General features: G+C 35.6%; 1 protein-coding gene across 1 annotated transcript in view; it reads left to right on the top strand.

The window, feature by feature from the left end:
• The window catches only part of LOC127172910 (inactive N-acetylated-alpha-linked acidic dipeptidase-like protein 2), a 302371-nt gene that overhangs the window by 166907 nt on the left and 118286 nt on the right, over positions 1-17178 (top strand).

Below are 17178 nucleotides of genomic sequence, written 5' to 3'. Positions count from 1 at the left end.
TGACTAGCTAGTTCATTTCCACAACAATGCATTGTACTATGGAGGTTAATCAGCGAGTTACGTCGTTGTACGGGAAATGCACCCCTGACCATTAAATGTGAAAAACCCCAGTGTAATCAATAAAAAAAGAAAGAGATCCCCCTCCAATGTTTCTCTCACATTCTTATGGAAGCCAGTTTCCACCACTGAATTAAAAAAAAAAAAAAAGATAAATTATGACTTTTGATTTCACTATTTTTTTTTCCAGAGTGAGTTTACATCTCACAAAAAAAGTCAGAAATGCGGGAAAAAAAAGAATTGTGAGGAAAAAAGTCTAGATATTAAATCGCAATTGCAAGAAAAAAATCAGAATTTCGAGAATCATATTTGCATTTCTGAGAAACACTAGTTTATATCAGTCTGTTATCAGTCTGTATGTCTGTTTGTTCTCTGCCTCAATCAGTCTGTGTTTTGTACCAATACTACTGAGTGAATGATTCAATGATTCTCTCATCTTTGTGAGTCAGTCATTGAATCATACACACAATCCTGCTGGTTCACTTGTTGCCATTTGCTGGTGTACTAATGTGTGTAATAAAAATCCTCACCCCTAATGCACAGAATGACAGTCTGAGTGGAACATATTAGAATTTAGAGCCAGAACTATGCATTTTATAAATGTCTGTATTAATTAAGTTAAGTTTGGGGACTATAATATTTTATTTAAAGAAACAGATATTCAACAAGGATGCATTAAATTGATCAAAAGTGACAGTTAAGACATTTATAATGTGACAAAACATTGATATTTCAAATAAATGCTTTTTTTTTTTTTTTTTTTACTATTCATCGGAATATCCTTAAAAAATAAGAACATTAATTAAGATAGATTTTTTTATTTGAAATATTTATATTTCCTATTACTTTTTATTATTAAAACGAATATCATTTATTTCAAATGTTTATAATATTTCATAATTATAGATTTAGTGTTTCATAATATAATATAATAGTTTTATTAAAATGAATTTAGCCATTGTGAGCATAAAAGGCTTCTTTGAAGAGCATTAAAATCAATAAATCAATTGATCAATCTTAAACACCCCAAACTTTTAAAACTTATCAAAAGTTGTACTTACCAAATCATATTTATTTACATTTGTTTATATTTATACTGTACTTAATAGCTCAAGTTTAAAATTATTTATGAATATTTTGACTAGTGGTTTAGTTTGCAAACCTGTACAATCACAATGCTTTGTACCTTCAGTTAGTGCCATGAAAATGTAGCTGATTTGTTTGGAATTTTTTGCTCTTTCTTGACATAATTCAATTTATATTCTCTAAAGTTACAGCTAGCAACTGCATATTACAGTTGCTCAGTTCTTAACTCATACTGCTTTTTATTACTTCCATCCATTTGTACGCTCATATTAGGTCTTTTTTTGCAAAAAAAAGGCACGGTGCATTCTAACGTATGATTACATGTGAAGAACTTTTTTGTTTCGTAATTATACTCAAAGCGGTGGTTCGTTTACTTGATGAGTAGCTTGATTACTTGGGCTCTAGGCGCTTTTAAGGCAGCGTTCATTAAAGGAATGCTTTACCGCAGTGACGCCCTTTCCCGCATCTCACCGTTGATCCTCGTGCGTTCTCTTTACTTTCTGCCCTTAAACCAATGAGCATTTGGAATGCACTCAGGCTGAAAATTGCCTTTTCTACCATCGCTATCATTTGATTGGTATTCCAGCTAATAGACATGCAAATAAAACAGAGGGTGCATTGCACTCCAGACAGAAATGTGGCACTTGGTCAATAACATTATGGAAATGTTGCTTCTACTTCTTCAGCGCTTTGTATGAGAGCGATAGTGCCGTTGCCAAAGTGCACAAGGGCCTTAAGTTGAGGAAATTACTCTGCCGTCTACATTTTCTCAATAGCGGCACTTCTGTCCATTTGCCGTGATTAATATGTCAGTCTTATGTTGAACCGCGTGTCCTCCCGTCATCGCAGTTGTAATGCATTTTTGAGGCTTTTTTATTATATTTTTCACTCTTGCGAAGAGTGAAAGCGCTGAAAATTTCAACGTGTCATGAGAAAAAAAAAATTCTAAGAATTTCTGCTGAAATAAAAGACTGTCGCTCAGCATTTGGGAATATGAGAATGACATTTCGGAGGTTTAGATCTGTTTTTGATGGAGGATGGGCGGGCAGCAGCACTGCAGGCCATAAGCTTCCTGTCATCTTTTTCAGAAGGTCGGCGCTGCCCCCTGCCTGGACTGGCTAGGACCGTCTAGGACCGTCTTATCTCATCTGGAGAAGGTGGGAGGGCTGCTTAGCTTGTCTGTGTTTGCCTGTTGCTTTGACCCCCACTGTGCCGGAAATGTGACCCCTGTCAAATGGCTGTAGGTTTGCCCTTATTTCATCAAGAAACGTGATGAAATGTAAAGAGCTGTATTTACCATACACATGAAGCCAGATCCTCTAGTGCTGCAGATTTGCTGTAGGGGTACACAAGAAAAAATTGGTAATGAGAGAAAAATAACTCAAATGTTCTGTTTGGACTTTGAGAGACCTCTTTTACTAGCTCAAAAACACACTTGCACTAATTATCAGATTTTTTTCACATTTTTTCCTAATTTAATCATACTTTAAAATTCCTACATGACAAATGTTACATTATGTATATATGAGGTCTTAAAGACCCCAGGTGTAAAACATAAATATAATAAATGCTGACATGCTAACATTCTCTGATTTATTTACATGTAGTATCGGTACATGCCTTCCAGCTGTTTATTTGAATTAGGTTTATTGTATTTTTTCTACATGTTTTACAATTCATTATAAAATGTTCATTTTACAGATGCTTTTTATGGCAGGCAGCAATATTTGAAGTTTTCTCTTTTTTTGAAGTATTAACTAGATTACACAAACTAGAGCAGAGAGATGAGTGAGAAGAGAGGGAAGTCTCTTTCTTTTCTTTCATCTGTTTATGTTGGCATAATAAATGCCTTTAGAATTGTAAATGTCTATGGGTTTGAATTAGTTAGAAAGGAATACAAAAAAGATAAAAAGAGTAATTGGGTTGGGTTAACAAAGAACAAAAGCCAGTTTCAACAAACAGACGGGTTAATATAACTATAATTAAACTCTTTGACATACGCTAGTTGATGTGAAACATTTTAGTGATTTCTTAGTATTTAGTATTTTAATATAAAAACTAATTACACAGAAGTGTTTGTGACTTGGTAATGAGAATTTCTGTTTTTCTAAAAATAATACAGATAGTAGCCATTCAGGCACCACCAATTAATTTTCCCTTTGTTCTCACAGATACAAACACGTCAAATAGTTTTAATTTCTGTGTGCTGACAGTTTCTTGATGTTTCATAAAAATAATTTGACAGTAAAACATGCTGTCAGTTTAACACGTTAACTTATTTAATTAGTTATGAAAAATAGCATGATTCAAATATTTTAACGCAGTTAATGCATTGGCCCCACCCCCAGACCTGTATGTAATCTTACATTTTATTTAGTTGACTGTTAACAAATATGATGCAGGGCAACAACTCCATAAATGCAGTTATGCCCTAAAATACAAGATATTGAATATATAAAATTTTGTGTCATTTTATATATATAACATATCCAACACATTCTCACACCCAACTCAACACATACTGACGCTTGGTCAGGACCCCTTGGCGTCACTTTTTGACGCTCAAGGTACCCCTTTAGCGTCACTTTCCGACGTGCAGGGTCCTCCATTGTTTTCAGTTGTTTGTCTTAATTAAATGGTTTGCATGCATTTGTAAAAATAGAAATTATTTCTATAAATGTATACTTTAATTGGAACACCTAAACCCACCCCACCCTAAACCTACCCACTTTTGAACAATATAAAGCACGCAACAAATACAAGTACTGTCACAGTCATTTATTGCAAAAACTGACCATAAACAAGCAGTATAAAAGCATTACAAACAAGTCCTGTTGTATTCCGAGTCTTCTGAAGCCATACAATATATCTTTATGCGAATAACAGAAGGTTTTAATCACTGAAAATGATCCTGCTCCATTAACGCCCTCACATCTCATTCAAAAAGATACTCCCGAACATTAGCATGATGCAATCAGTCACGAGACACATAAGAGCCAATAGCATTTCACAACAGCATGACACAATCGGTCACGAGACACCCAAGAGCCAATAGCATTTCGCAACCAAGGTTTGCTTCTTCTGGTGGCATTTTTTGAATTTGCGCAGAGACAGACTGCAGTGCTAACAATCTATCTGTCTATCTATCTGTCTGTCTGTGTGTTTGTTTGTTTGTTTGTTTGTTGTAGTTAAATTTAAATTTCTGTTAGAGTGCAGAAATATATACATGGTCTGAAGGTTTGATCTCTTTATTACACTGTTTCTTTGCTTTTAGCGTACAGCAAAAGTCAGCCCAGTATTTATAGAAGCACCTAATCCTAATGTTATTTACTTTTGTCCAGTGCTGCTGCTGTCGAGCCACCTCTCACTCATGAACTTCCCCTGCAGGGCCCGGCCCGTGCCATATATCCTGAGAGACATGGCCACAGTTTAGCCTCTGCAAATAGGGAATAATTTTACCAGACAAGAATTTACAGTTGTGCCTCTTTTCAAGAGCCTCTGGCTCCAAATGCATTCCTCTCTTAGCATGCTGAGCGTGTGGCGATTATGGCTTTAGCCAGAAGCAGAATTTACACGTGCCTCCACCTCACAAATAGGCAGTAACGAAGAAGCCAGTGCACTCGCTCTGAGCAGGAATGTGTGTGTTTGCATTAAGGAGAGGGACAGAGTGTGTTTTAACAACACTGGTGTAAGATGTTCCTTCTGCTTTGATGTCCAGTGCCTTAAAAACATGTTTTTAGTTCAGACTGCAACATTTTTTTTTCTAGTCCCTCAACAGCAGCTGTATTCACCAGCATTTATAGACGTAAGAGTCTATATCCATTAACATCATGGGCGTTTCCTCCAAGGAGGCAAGTGAGGCAGTGTCTCATCAAAAAATAAAACAACGCAAATATGATAAAGTGTACAAAACACTTGTTTTTCTAAAGTAAAACTGTCCAACAGCAACACCAACAGGTAAAGTTGCATCGGGAGTCCACATTTCTCTCGCCTCCCCTGAGCCCATTAAGTGTTAACAGACCCCTTAAAGTGTACGGTGGGTTTGGTGAGGGTAATTGAGAATGATTGGGAGAAGTCACGTGATGTCTCCATTATGTTATGACAGGTTATGATCGGCTATGGTTAGTTCTTACGAGAAATCCCACCTCTTGTGTTTGTGCGCTAAAACTTTTGACTGCTAATGTACGTTTTAAAATAGATTCAAACAGGAACAGTAACAGAAATGGAATAGAAAATAGAACAGAACAGAACATGTATTAGTATTAATATTAATCATAATATTACTATTTGGACTATTTTTGGTCAAATAAATGCAGCCCTGGTAGGAAAAAAATATTTCTTTAAAAAGCATTTGTTGATGCTTTTGAATGCCATATATGTATTTATGCACACTTTGACTCTTTAGCTACTATTTTTTTTATATTTCTATTTAAATCATATGTATCCTTGCAGGAAAGTCCATGTAATTTGTGGTCAGACCCTTTAGATGTATTGCTTTATTGATGTCATAACTTAAGTGAAAAGAAGAGAAATGACAGATGCAGGGCTTTTTCTTGTACTTAGGATCAATTTTGTCCTGAGGCAAACTTAACTGACATCTTAAAACTTTCATTTCTCTGTAGTTTAGCAGCTAGCAACCATACTCTACTGAGAAAATGATTTCAAAAGTTGCTTTGTTAGTGCACCAAACATGAATTTTTACTTTTCTTCTGTTGCTTGAAAATAAGTGGAAATCTGTGAGGGAATATAATGATCTATGCATTGTGTAAGGCTCCTGCAGGTGAGAAAATACAAAGAGAGAAGCTATTAGGTTGTCATTAAATCCCAATTATCATTAAACGGGAATTTGCCGTCCCCCAGGTCTGCTGATACTCCAGCAACTAATCATAAAAACATAATAAAGGTCAATTAAGAAAGCAGTGTCGTTTTAAAACCCCCAGATGCCACAGTGTGGATCAGAAGTCCTCGTCCATTTTTTGGCCCACACATCTGTGGGTTACTGTGCAATTTTCATCTGCATGGATGCCGTCTGTGAATATTTCATCTGATGCAGAGCAATGGAGCTACACACATTCACTGAATACTGCCTAATGGATACCAGATGATATATTGGTTTGGTCTTATCTAGAGTGTGATTTTGTAACATTGGAAAGATCTGAAGGATGATCTGAACAAATACACTCACACACATTCATCTAACAAATGAAACTTCAGCCACAGAAGGTTTGTGGTTATTTTGAAACCCAGCATTATTCCATAATGTATGGTTGTGTCAGACTAGCCATTTCCTTTGGGAGGGTGACGAGCAGGTCCAGGGAGATTGGAGCAATGTCACCACATAACAGGTTTCTTTCAGTGAAGAACATTGTGGTATTTGCCGGTTCCAACTTTTTTTTTTATCAGCTGTGGAGCTGAACATCAAGGACTGTCTTGAGTTGCGTAAATCCAAACGTCACTCACAAACCCACGCACACAGCAAACAACATAAGGTTGCCTTCCACACACAAACTGCCATCTGTGAGAAATGAAAATGAGCATTGATGAGTTGAGGGATTACATCACATCAGTGTTTAAATTTAGAGGGAGTACCGGACCCCAATAAGACTTAAGAGACCCCATGTCTTAAGAATATTTATGTTAGTAAAAACCTCAACAAAAACGAGTGTTTATTATTCAGTATTTATTTTATTTTATTTTATTTTATTTTATTTATTTATTTATTTATTTAACCCCATAGAGTGGCATAGAATTGGCAATTGATTACAAAAGGATAACATGCCCTAACATTCTGGTTTTGTGTTTTTTTTTTTTTTTGTTTTTTTTTACATTCACATTCGCATTTATTCATTTAGCAGATGCTTTTATCCAAAGCAACTGACAAATGAGGAATACAAGTGATTCATCATAAAGAGGCAAATAAACACAAGAAGTGCTCGCAATACAAAGTTTCAGACATTGTTTAGAATTGTACAAGCTAGAACAAGTAGGGATTAAGTGAAAAAACTTTTTTTTTTTTTTTTAAGTTTTAGTTAAACCGAGCTTACGCTACAGGAGTTTTAGGCTGATTTATCCACGATTTCTTTTAAAAAAATCTTTTTGAGGACCTTCCAATGGTTGAGGTCACTTCCAATGTTTGGCTCGGATTATCTGGTAATGTGAGGCATTTACAGACTGAATCTTGCGTCTCCTGATCTACTCGCACATAAATCAGGGCCTCCCTGATCATATCAAACATGTTTGATATTTAGGATTTTACATCAGAATAATCATGGCTATGATTATCTTAGTACTTTCAATAGCCAATGCGAGACCACAAAACAAGCTGCTGCATGGGTCCATTGGATAGTGAAGATGGAGGAAACTGCTTGAAAATCTGTGAAGAATACCAAGTATTAAGACTTGAATCCGCGGCCTTTGGGTTCCAAGTCCAACTCTCCAGTCATTAGGCCACGACTAACCTTGAAAAGCAACAGAAAATCGTGTCGCATCACACACTACAAGATATTATTAAGATTACCATGTCAGAAGAAGCACCTCATGTGATCTCACACAGCAGTCATTGACGTTTCAGCAGCTAATGTTTAGTTTACTACTGTCTGGTTTGGCTCAGCTACAAAATCAGACACCAGAACGGTTCGGACCGCCGAGAGGATTATTGGTGCTCCCCTGCCCTCCCTTCAAGAACGGTATACATCCAGAGTAAGGAAAAGGGCTCAGAAAATCACTCTGGATCCCTCACATCCATGTCATCCCCTTTTTGAACTTTTGCTATCTGGTCAGCGGATGAACCACAAATACCAGGACAGCCAGATATAAGAACAGTTTCTTCCCTCAGGCAATCCACCTTATGAACAGTTAAATGTCCCAGACACGCCCCATATTTACATGTATTTTTTTATTCTCATCTTCTTTTTATTTTCTGTGTGTTGTTGTCATCTCTGTGCACTGGAAGCCTGTGACACTAAAACAAATTCCTTGTATGCGTAAGCATACTTGGCAATAAAGCTGTTTCTGATTCCGATTCTGATGTTTACATGTTAGTCTAGTTAGCTTTCTACACTCACCTGGTAAGTTTAAAACTGAGGCAATTTGAATCAAAACAAACAAAAAAAAAAAAAAAAAAAAAAAAAAAAAAAAAAACACAATACGAACAGGGTTGCCATGTACTCACAACAAAATCCTCCCAATTGCTCTTCAAAACTAGTCCAAAACTAGCTCAGTCACATTCAGGGGAATAGATGTTGTGTTAGTGGGGTTGCTTTAACCCATGGAGTTGAAAACCAAAAAAAGTAGCCCAATTCTGCAGAAAAAACTGTGGACTTGGCAACACTATGGAAGTAAACATGGTTTAAGAGTTCTGACACATCACAATTCCACTGACTACCTTTCGTCTTCATAACTTTGGGTATGTAAAATATTTGAAGTGACTCCCATGAGCACAGAATCATGAAAACTGTTGATCAAAAAATGCCTGCTCAGACTGCGGTTGCATTGCAAAACATCTAACCTGTATTGGAATTAGTACCACATATGGAAGTGGCACAAATTGGAATTGAAAAGATCAGATTCCATGTCATGAGAAAAACAGATCTGAGTCATATGTGAGCAAAAAAAATCAGATTTGGGCCACATATGCCTGCACTTACCAACCTCAGCCAGTCAATTTAGATATATTTTATAGCTTTTAAACTTACCAATTCACACTCTGTGTTTTTACTATGATTACATACAGCAGCAGCAAGCACATGTGGAAGATACATCTCACATTAATTACTTGCGCTATGTCTATTTTTGCTGCACTAGCGATAAACATGTTGAAAATAATGCACTATAAACATGTTTGCCAATGCAATATCAAAGAGTGATATTAAACAAATCAAAGTGAATTTCTCACCCACTGCTTTAAAATAGACATCTGTTGGACATGATTCAAGTTCAACACTTCAACACTTTATAGCATGTTTAGTAATTCTTGCTGAAAATGGCCAGTTTAACATTTGGCTGTAAATAGTCCTTTTCCTGTCATGAACGTAGAACACAGAAAATTCTACAACGGAGTGAGCTGCCAGTTATCTTTATAAGACTGTCCTGGTCTGGTCATCAAGCAGATTTCTCTGCAGTTGTTGTACTCTTGTGAAAAACACTGAATATCTGATATGAGGAAAAAGGATTATTATGCGGTTCACTTCCTGTCTAAGGCTTAGTAATTTGCCATGTTCATTTCAATGCTGCATCCTTCACTTTGCTTTGATAATTGTTAGGTTAGAGTATCTTCTGTTTGTTTGTGAATGGATGTTAAAGGGGGGGTGGAGACTACAGCATGTGTCTACAGTATGTGACATGAGATGTTAGTCTGTGTGTGGCCCATTTACACTATAACTATCATATGTTCACTTTTCTCAGGAACAGTATTTATTACTGTGCTGCACTGAGAAGTACTGACTGTTCTTAGAAACAGAATAAAGTACAGTGACACAAATCTGGATCTGTACATCTTGTTCCTTTCAGTAGCTCTATTTCCAAAACATATTGAGCTACCTTGCTGTTCAGTGCCTACATATAGATTTTACATATGTTTTTATGACAGCATCTTCCTAACCACAGAAAATTACTGAGATTTGATTCACAATTGAGCCTCATAGACTTTGATGTTAGCAGGTTTCAGTGCAGTACTCCGAAAATACACAGCACACTCAAAATAAGTCACTTTTAGTTTGACTGTTTTGATCAGTACTTTCAGTAATTTGAATAGTCTGAAGTACATTTCTCTTGCTTTATCTGCCATTTTGGATTTTATTTATTTATTTATTTATTTATATATATTTTTTTTTACTGAACGTGCTGCCTGCTTTTTGGAACAGTATGTGCTTCTGAATCCATGAAGTCTTCAAATGCTGTCTACGTAGGCAGCAAGCTAGGTTATAAATTGATTCATTCAGATTAAAAAAAAAGTCTGTAAAGTGAGTTAATAGACATATATAAGACACAGTCTTATATACTTTTAAGACTATTATGAGCTTCTTTTCGATGTCTTCTGTCTCAGTGCATTTCAAAGAAAACACAAGCTTTGATCATCTGAGCATCTCCTTTATAGACACGTCTGCTTCATAACTCTGTCCTTTGCTGTTTCTTATTTTCATTTAACCAGTCACTTATTCTCAGATGAGTACCTTGAATGCAAAACTACAGAACACAGTGGTACATGCATTATTTCTTCTCTCTGCCTCTTTGTAAGATGAACTCCCCTTAAGGTGGATTTCCATTGGTTTTTATTCAAAGGCAGTCAAATATGACACATCTGTCAAACACTGCTGTTGAAAAGTTTGGAGTTAAGATTTTTAATGCTTTTAAATGAAATCTCTTATGCTCACCAAGGCTGCATTTATTTGATAACAACATAGTAAAAACAGCAAAATTGTGAAATATTATTACAATTTGAAATAACTTTTTCATTTTCAATATACACCAACAGTCAAAAGCTTTTAGATGTTTTTTTTGTTTGTTTTTTTTTTTGTTTTTTTAAGGAATTATCTTCTGCTCACCAAGTCTGCATTTATTTGATCCAAAATACAGCAAAAGCAGTAATATTGTGAAATATTTTTACTATTTAAAATAACTGCTTTCTATTTGAATATATTTTAAAATGTAATTAATTTCTGTGATCAAAGCAACATTTTCAGCATCATTACTCTAGTCTTCAGTGTCACATGATCCTTTAGAAATCATTCTAATATGCTGATTTGCTGTTCAAGAAATTTGTAATTATTATTATAAATATTTAAAACAGTTGAGTGAATTTTTCCAGTATTCTTTGGTGAATAGAAAGATCCAAAGATCAGCATTCATCATCATAACTGAAATAAAAAGTTTTTTTTTTAACATTATAAACTGTACCATTCAAAAGCTATTTCTTTTTGGGGGTTTGTGGTATGTGTATATATATATATATATATATATATATATATATATATATATTATTATTATTATTATTATTATTATTATTAATTATAGTGACTTCTTTGTAATCAAATGAAAACTCTTACTGTTCAGAACCTTTTGACAGGTAGTGTATTTTAAAATGTAATTTATTACATGTCTTAAACATCATTTATTACATGTCTTAAACATCATGTTTGTCTACGGTACGGATTGTTGTAATTATGCAGCTATTTTAATAATATATATAAACATTAGTAATTACACCACAAGTAACTCAAACCTCTTTTATTATCATAATCTTTTAATCTTTTCAGAAAGAAAATACACTCAAGACAAAAGCAAAAAGAGGATGTTCATTTAATAAGAAGTATCTCCATTAAAGCATACTTAACGCATCATTCAGTTTCCAGGAAAGCATTATACAATGCAATATTGCCCATATACTAGTCTTTTTTTTTTTGCTGTAGTCGCTGCAAAAAGCCGTTTAGAACAATAAACAACAAATTTATGGTTGTGTGACCTCAGGTTTTGCACATGAAAGACTTGAAGGGATGTAAGCAAGTCTGTACAATCACTTAAACTCGAGAGACGAGTGAGTTCGCTGCATGAAAACTGCTGTCATTGTTCTTATGGAAATGAATGACCTGCTTTTTGAAATTCAATTTGCATGTAAATCCGAGTCTCCGTTTCATATCTTAAAGCAAAGAAAAAAATAAGGTGGGATCAATTTAATTTGCTTTAAATGACTCACAGAACAAACAGAATGGCTGTATTGTAAGCGAAATATTGCAGAACTGCATATTGCTTACTACAGTGCGTACATGTTTTATCTAAATAGTACAGTAAATAAGTCTGCATACACTGAGTACTGCATACTGAACTTGTGTCAAGTGTAGTATGGTATTTTATAGTTCTTACTCTTCACTTGAAGGATGAAACCACTGCTGCAGTTTATTGACATGAGCTTGTCATTCTCACAGATTTGATTTGTAACACACCAAGACTGAATGAGTAAGTTTGTATGTGAACTACCAAAGTGTTTGTAATCTGAGCAATGCACATATGGCCCCACCGCAGGCGTGTAATATATATCTCATGAGCATCTCTGTGTGGAGGGAATGAGTCTAAGCCCTGTGGGTAATTGTACTTCAGCAAATAAGTCTTCCTGGGAGGCTTGTTTGCTCAAAAAAAATTGATGTTCTCACAGTTATTTTGGATCATCTTCAGTGCTGATGTTTGGGCTGGATAGTGAAGTACAAGTTTGACTGAGTTTGATCCTATTAGCACAGCCTTGACTTTTACTTTCATCATAATCATATTAGTTATTTTTGTCTAAATTTTGTCTTATTCCTGCATACCTAAATGGAATCAGATATATTGAAATTACACATACACAGCCAGTTGCATCAGCAGGGAGGAATCTATGGCATGGTGTATCTAATTGATTTGTGATATGAATCTGTGCACTGCACAAAGTTCATAGGTGAGTTTTGTTTGGCTTGACTGAAATAAAGCAGTGACATTGCTTGAAAGATAAAAATGTTGGAAAAGCTTGGTCTTTATATTTTATTGTTTTATATAATCTGGAAAATGATATATACTGTATATATTTTCTTTTTTCTTCTGATAGCATGGCATTTTACACTTAGTGAATGCTGAAATGTTACGTAATACTAGTAAAGGAATTATTCATCCAAAAAAATGGAAATTTGCTGAAAATTTACCCTCAGGCCATAAAAGATGTAGATACGTTTGTTTCTTCACTGGAACAGATTTCATAGAAATTTAACATTACATCACCTGCTCACCAGTGGATCCTCTGCAGTGAATGGGTGCCCTCAGAATGAGAGTTAAAACAGCTGATACTTTTTAACCTCAAATGCTTGTTTAGCACTAGCTTGACTTCAGGCATTACGTAATCACGCTTGAAAGGTCATGTGTGATGTAAGCGAAGGTACTGACCCAGTGTTTACAAAGAGAACATGCAAAGAAAGTCAAACAACCTTTTCAAAAAAAAAAAAAAAAGGTAAAACAACAATTTTGGAAGATTTTGAAGTTGGAGGAGAAAATGAGATGGAGTTTTTCGAAGTACACAGACGATTGTGTCGCAGTCGTGTATCGCAGTGTTAGTGCAGGACAAGCATTTGTGGTTAAAAGTATATACATTTTTAGGTTTTCTTTAGAAAATTACCAATTGCTTCACTAGATAACTCTTATTCCTCGGCTGGGATTTGTGTAGAGCCGTTTGAAGCTGCGTTGAAACTGCAGTTTGGACCTTCAACACATTGATCCCCATTGAAGTCCACTATATGGAGAAAAATCCTGGAATTTTTTCCTCAAAAACCTTAATTTCTTTGCGACTGAAGAAAGAAAGACATGAACATCCTTGTTGACATGGGGGTGAGTAAATTATGAGGAAATCTTTATTCTGGAAGTGAACTAATCCTTTAATAATGTATTTGTTTATTGCAAACACAGTTTTTCACTTCACAAGTCCATTAATTGATGGACTGAAGTCATGTGGAGTGTCATCAGCTGTTTGGACTCTCATTCTGACGGCACCCATTCACTACAGAGAATCCATTGCTGAGCACTAGGTTCATTCCAAACTAGATTATTTTTTTTCGCTAGAGGAAACAATATTATAGAGGACTCATTTGAAATGAAAAACATTGAAGGATTAGTTCACTTCCAGAATAAAAATTTTATGATAATTTTCTCACCCCCATGTCATTCAAGATGTTAATGTCTTTCTTCAGTCGATAATACATTTTTTGGAAGGTTTTTGAAGAAAACATTTCAGGATTTTTCTCCATATAGTGGATTTTAAGCTCGACTTCAGGTATTACATAATCACGTTGTAAAGGTCTTTCGCTTGTAGGCGGAAGTACTGACTTTTCCATTGTGATTACATAATGTGTTGCGGACGCACATCTCAAAGCTAGTGCGAGACAAGCATTTGTGGTTAAAAGTTTAGAATGTTTTCCTCAAAAACCTTTTTTTTTTTCTGGTGATGAAAGAAAGACATGAACATCTTGGATGACATGGGGGTGAGTAAAACTGTCAGGAAATCTTTATTCTGAAAGTGAACTAATCCTTTAATCATGGATTTGTTTTTTACACAGTTTTTCACTTCACAAGCTGTTTGGACTCTCAATCTGACGGCACCCATTCACTACAGAGAATCCATTGCTGAGCAAGAGCTGTAATGTGTCTATCAGCACTAGGTTCATTCCAAACTAGAATGGAACAAAGTATGGAAGGATATACAAGTAATGAGTCACTCTGCTAGACAGAGTAAAACAAATGGGTGTCACCTCCACAGAAAGATGAAAAAGACGCACAGCCCCTCATAACTTCTGCATGCAGCACACATCTGTTCTCTGGAGATGGAGGGGAGATGTGTGCATATTTCACTGGCACCACGAATAATTCTGACTGAGACTCTAGCATGTTAGGTGACATGAAGTATTAACCGTTACTCTGATGCACCCCAGTAGTGTACACTCAACAGCCTTCTCTCCTCAGTGCTGAAACAGTGAGTGCACACTCTCTTTGAGTTCATCAGGGTCAGGGCTACTTTATTTCCAGCGCTGTAATATCTCCAGCTGGAGCACGACCTAATGGGTTTTGAGGGCGTCTTGTACTTTCAAACTTGTTTTTGTTCATTTTTAGCTGCGCTACAGATAGAACTAACAGAAAAGGATGAAAGCTATTGACCATAACCTTGTTTGTGTTTTATTTATCTAGATGGATGAAAGTACTCTTTTAGGCTGGGTAAAAAATATTTAGGGGGTGCATCAGTGAGTGCCCTAGACATGTCCCTAAAGTATTAAACTGAAAAGTTCTCTTTTTATGTATCTCTCAAAACCTCATTTTTATTCAATTCACTCTACAGCTATCGGGTTCAGGTGTGTCTGGATATGCCACACTACAACATCAGTTCTGCATTGAACACCACTATCATTGTGCACCTTCAGATTTGAATTAAGATAGTATTTTAAGCTCTAATTCAGTTTATGGATGTAAATAAATTGAAGTAGGAGGCAAGATGGAAAATTTCAATTTGGTTTTGAATGTAAGAGGTAGATTCAAATTACTTGAACTTCTTTGAAATATGTTCATATAATTGTAATATTGTTTTGTAGATTAAACATTACAGATGTTGCATATTAATGTGTTAAAGCAAAGTTTGTCAAGACAAGGATAGATAGATGGATAGATAGATAGATAGATAGATAGATAGATAGATAGATAGATAGATAGATAGATAGATAGATAGATAGATAGATAGATAGATAAGAAACAAAGAAAGAAAGAAAGAAGATGGATGAATGGATGAATGGATGGATGGATGGATGGATATATCACCCATCTGTCTAGATGAATCTTTAGGTAGAGAAAGAACGATAGATAGATAGATAGATAGATAGATAGATAGATAGATAGATAGATAGATAGATAGATAGATAGATAGATAGATAGATAGATAAAAGAAGATGGATGGATGGATATTTTATAGATAGATAGATAAAAGAAGATGGATGGATGGATATTTTATAGATAGATAGATAGATAGATAGATAGATAAAAGAAGATGGATGGATGGATATTTTATAGATAGATAGATAGATAGATAGATAGATAGATAGATAGATAAAAGAAGATGGATGGATGGATATTTTATAGATAGATAGATAGATAGATAGATAGATAGATAGATAGATAGATAGATAGATAAAAGAAGATGGATGGATGGATATTTTATAGATAGATAGATAGATAGTTTATATATTTTGTCATATTTGATAGAAAGAAAGAAAGAAAGATGGATGGATGGATAGATAGATATATCACCCATCTGTCTAGATGAATCTTTAGGTAGAGAAAGAACGACAGATAGATAGAACGATAGAACGATAGATAGATAGGTAGATAGGTAGATAGACAGATTAATAAATATTTAAGATAATCTCATCTCTCTAAACACAGCTTTGACCCCTGTGACCTTTGGGCAGATAATGGCACATACAGTAGTTAAATTCAATTAAATTCAAATTTATTTGTATAGCGCTTTTCACGATACATATCGTTGCAAAGCAGCTTTACACCAAATTGACATTTTTACAATATATGTAGTAGTAGCTTGATATGGCAGAGATGTGTGGTAAAGATCAATTAATGACGTAATCAAACAGACAAAGAACACTATAAATTAATAGCAGAATTCGGTAGTGCTGTATGTTTTCAGGGTTGGCATTAGTGTTGGCAGTAGTGTTACTTTATAAGCCCCACTCCAAACCCAATAATCACTTCTTGTATCCCTCTATGACCAAGAAAATCTTGAGCTAATTTCAAGGGGACCTTCCTCTGCATTCATTCCCGCATAACCGCTGTAAAATAATTGCGGCCTGTGAATACTTTTATCTGTGGAAAGTAATAGAGTGTTGTGTAACAGAAAGGTCTACTGATTGTTATTCGTGGATGACTGTACCCCATCCCACTGGTGCAGAAGCGCTGCTGGAAAATTGAAGCTCCTAAATAAATTTGCTCCTAAAGCAGGATTAGGCTCACCGTTTCTCCGTTTTAATGAGGCTGAATCAATGGAGCATTTCGTCCATATAAATCCCCATTGGCCTGCTAGAAACCGTTTCTTCAAACTTAAAATCTCCGGGCCTATTAGTTTGCCGCCCGCGAGCTGCAATCAGTGGCTAGGAAAGGCTTTGATACGTCCCTGCCTGGCTGTGCAGGTTCCTCTCAGCGCTCCTTTCTGTTTTCTCTATGATTTACGGCACATTACGAACCTCCTCGTCCGCCCCTTCTCGCTCACATCACATCACTAAACGCATCTCCGCCTGGCCCCACTGCAGCTATATTTATGCAGCACATAACGGACTAATGCCGTTCATCTGCCCTCCAAGATGAAGATGTGTGAGAAGACTCAGTGGAGGTGTTAACCAATAGAAAAGCTCTTTGATTGGGTAATTGGTTTGCTCATGTGTGGCATTAAGAGCCCCCTGACACGCTCTAAGCGCTCACAAAGTCATGATCAATGCAAATGGAATGCTGGGGGGTGAAAATCTGAGGATGGAATGA

This window comes from Labeo rohita, chromosome 11 (genome assembly GCF_022985175.1).
Source record: "Labeo rohita strain BAU-BD-2019 chromosome 11, IGBB_LRoh.1.0, whole genome shotgun sequence".
NCBI lineage: Eukaryota > Metazoa > Chordata > Actinopteri > Cypriniformes > Cyprinidae > Labeo > Labeo rohita.
This window is presented reverse-complemented; position numbering and strand designations above follow the sequence as displayed.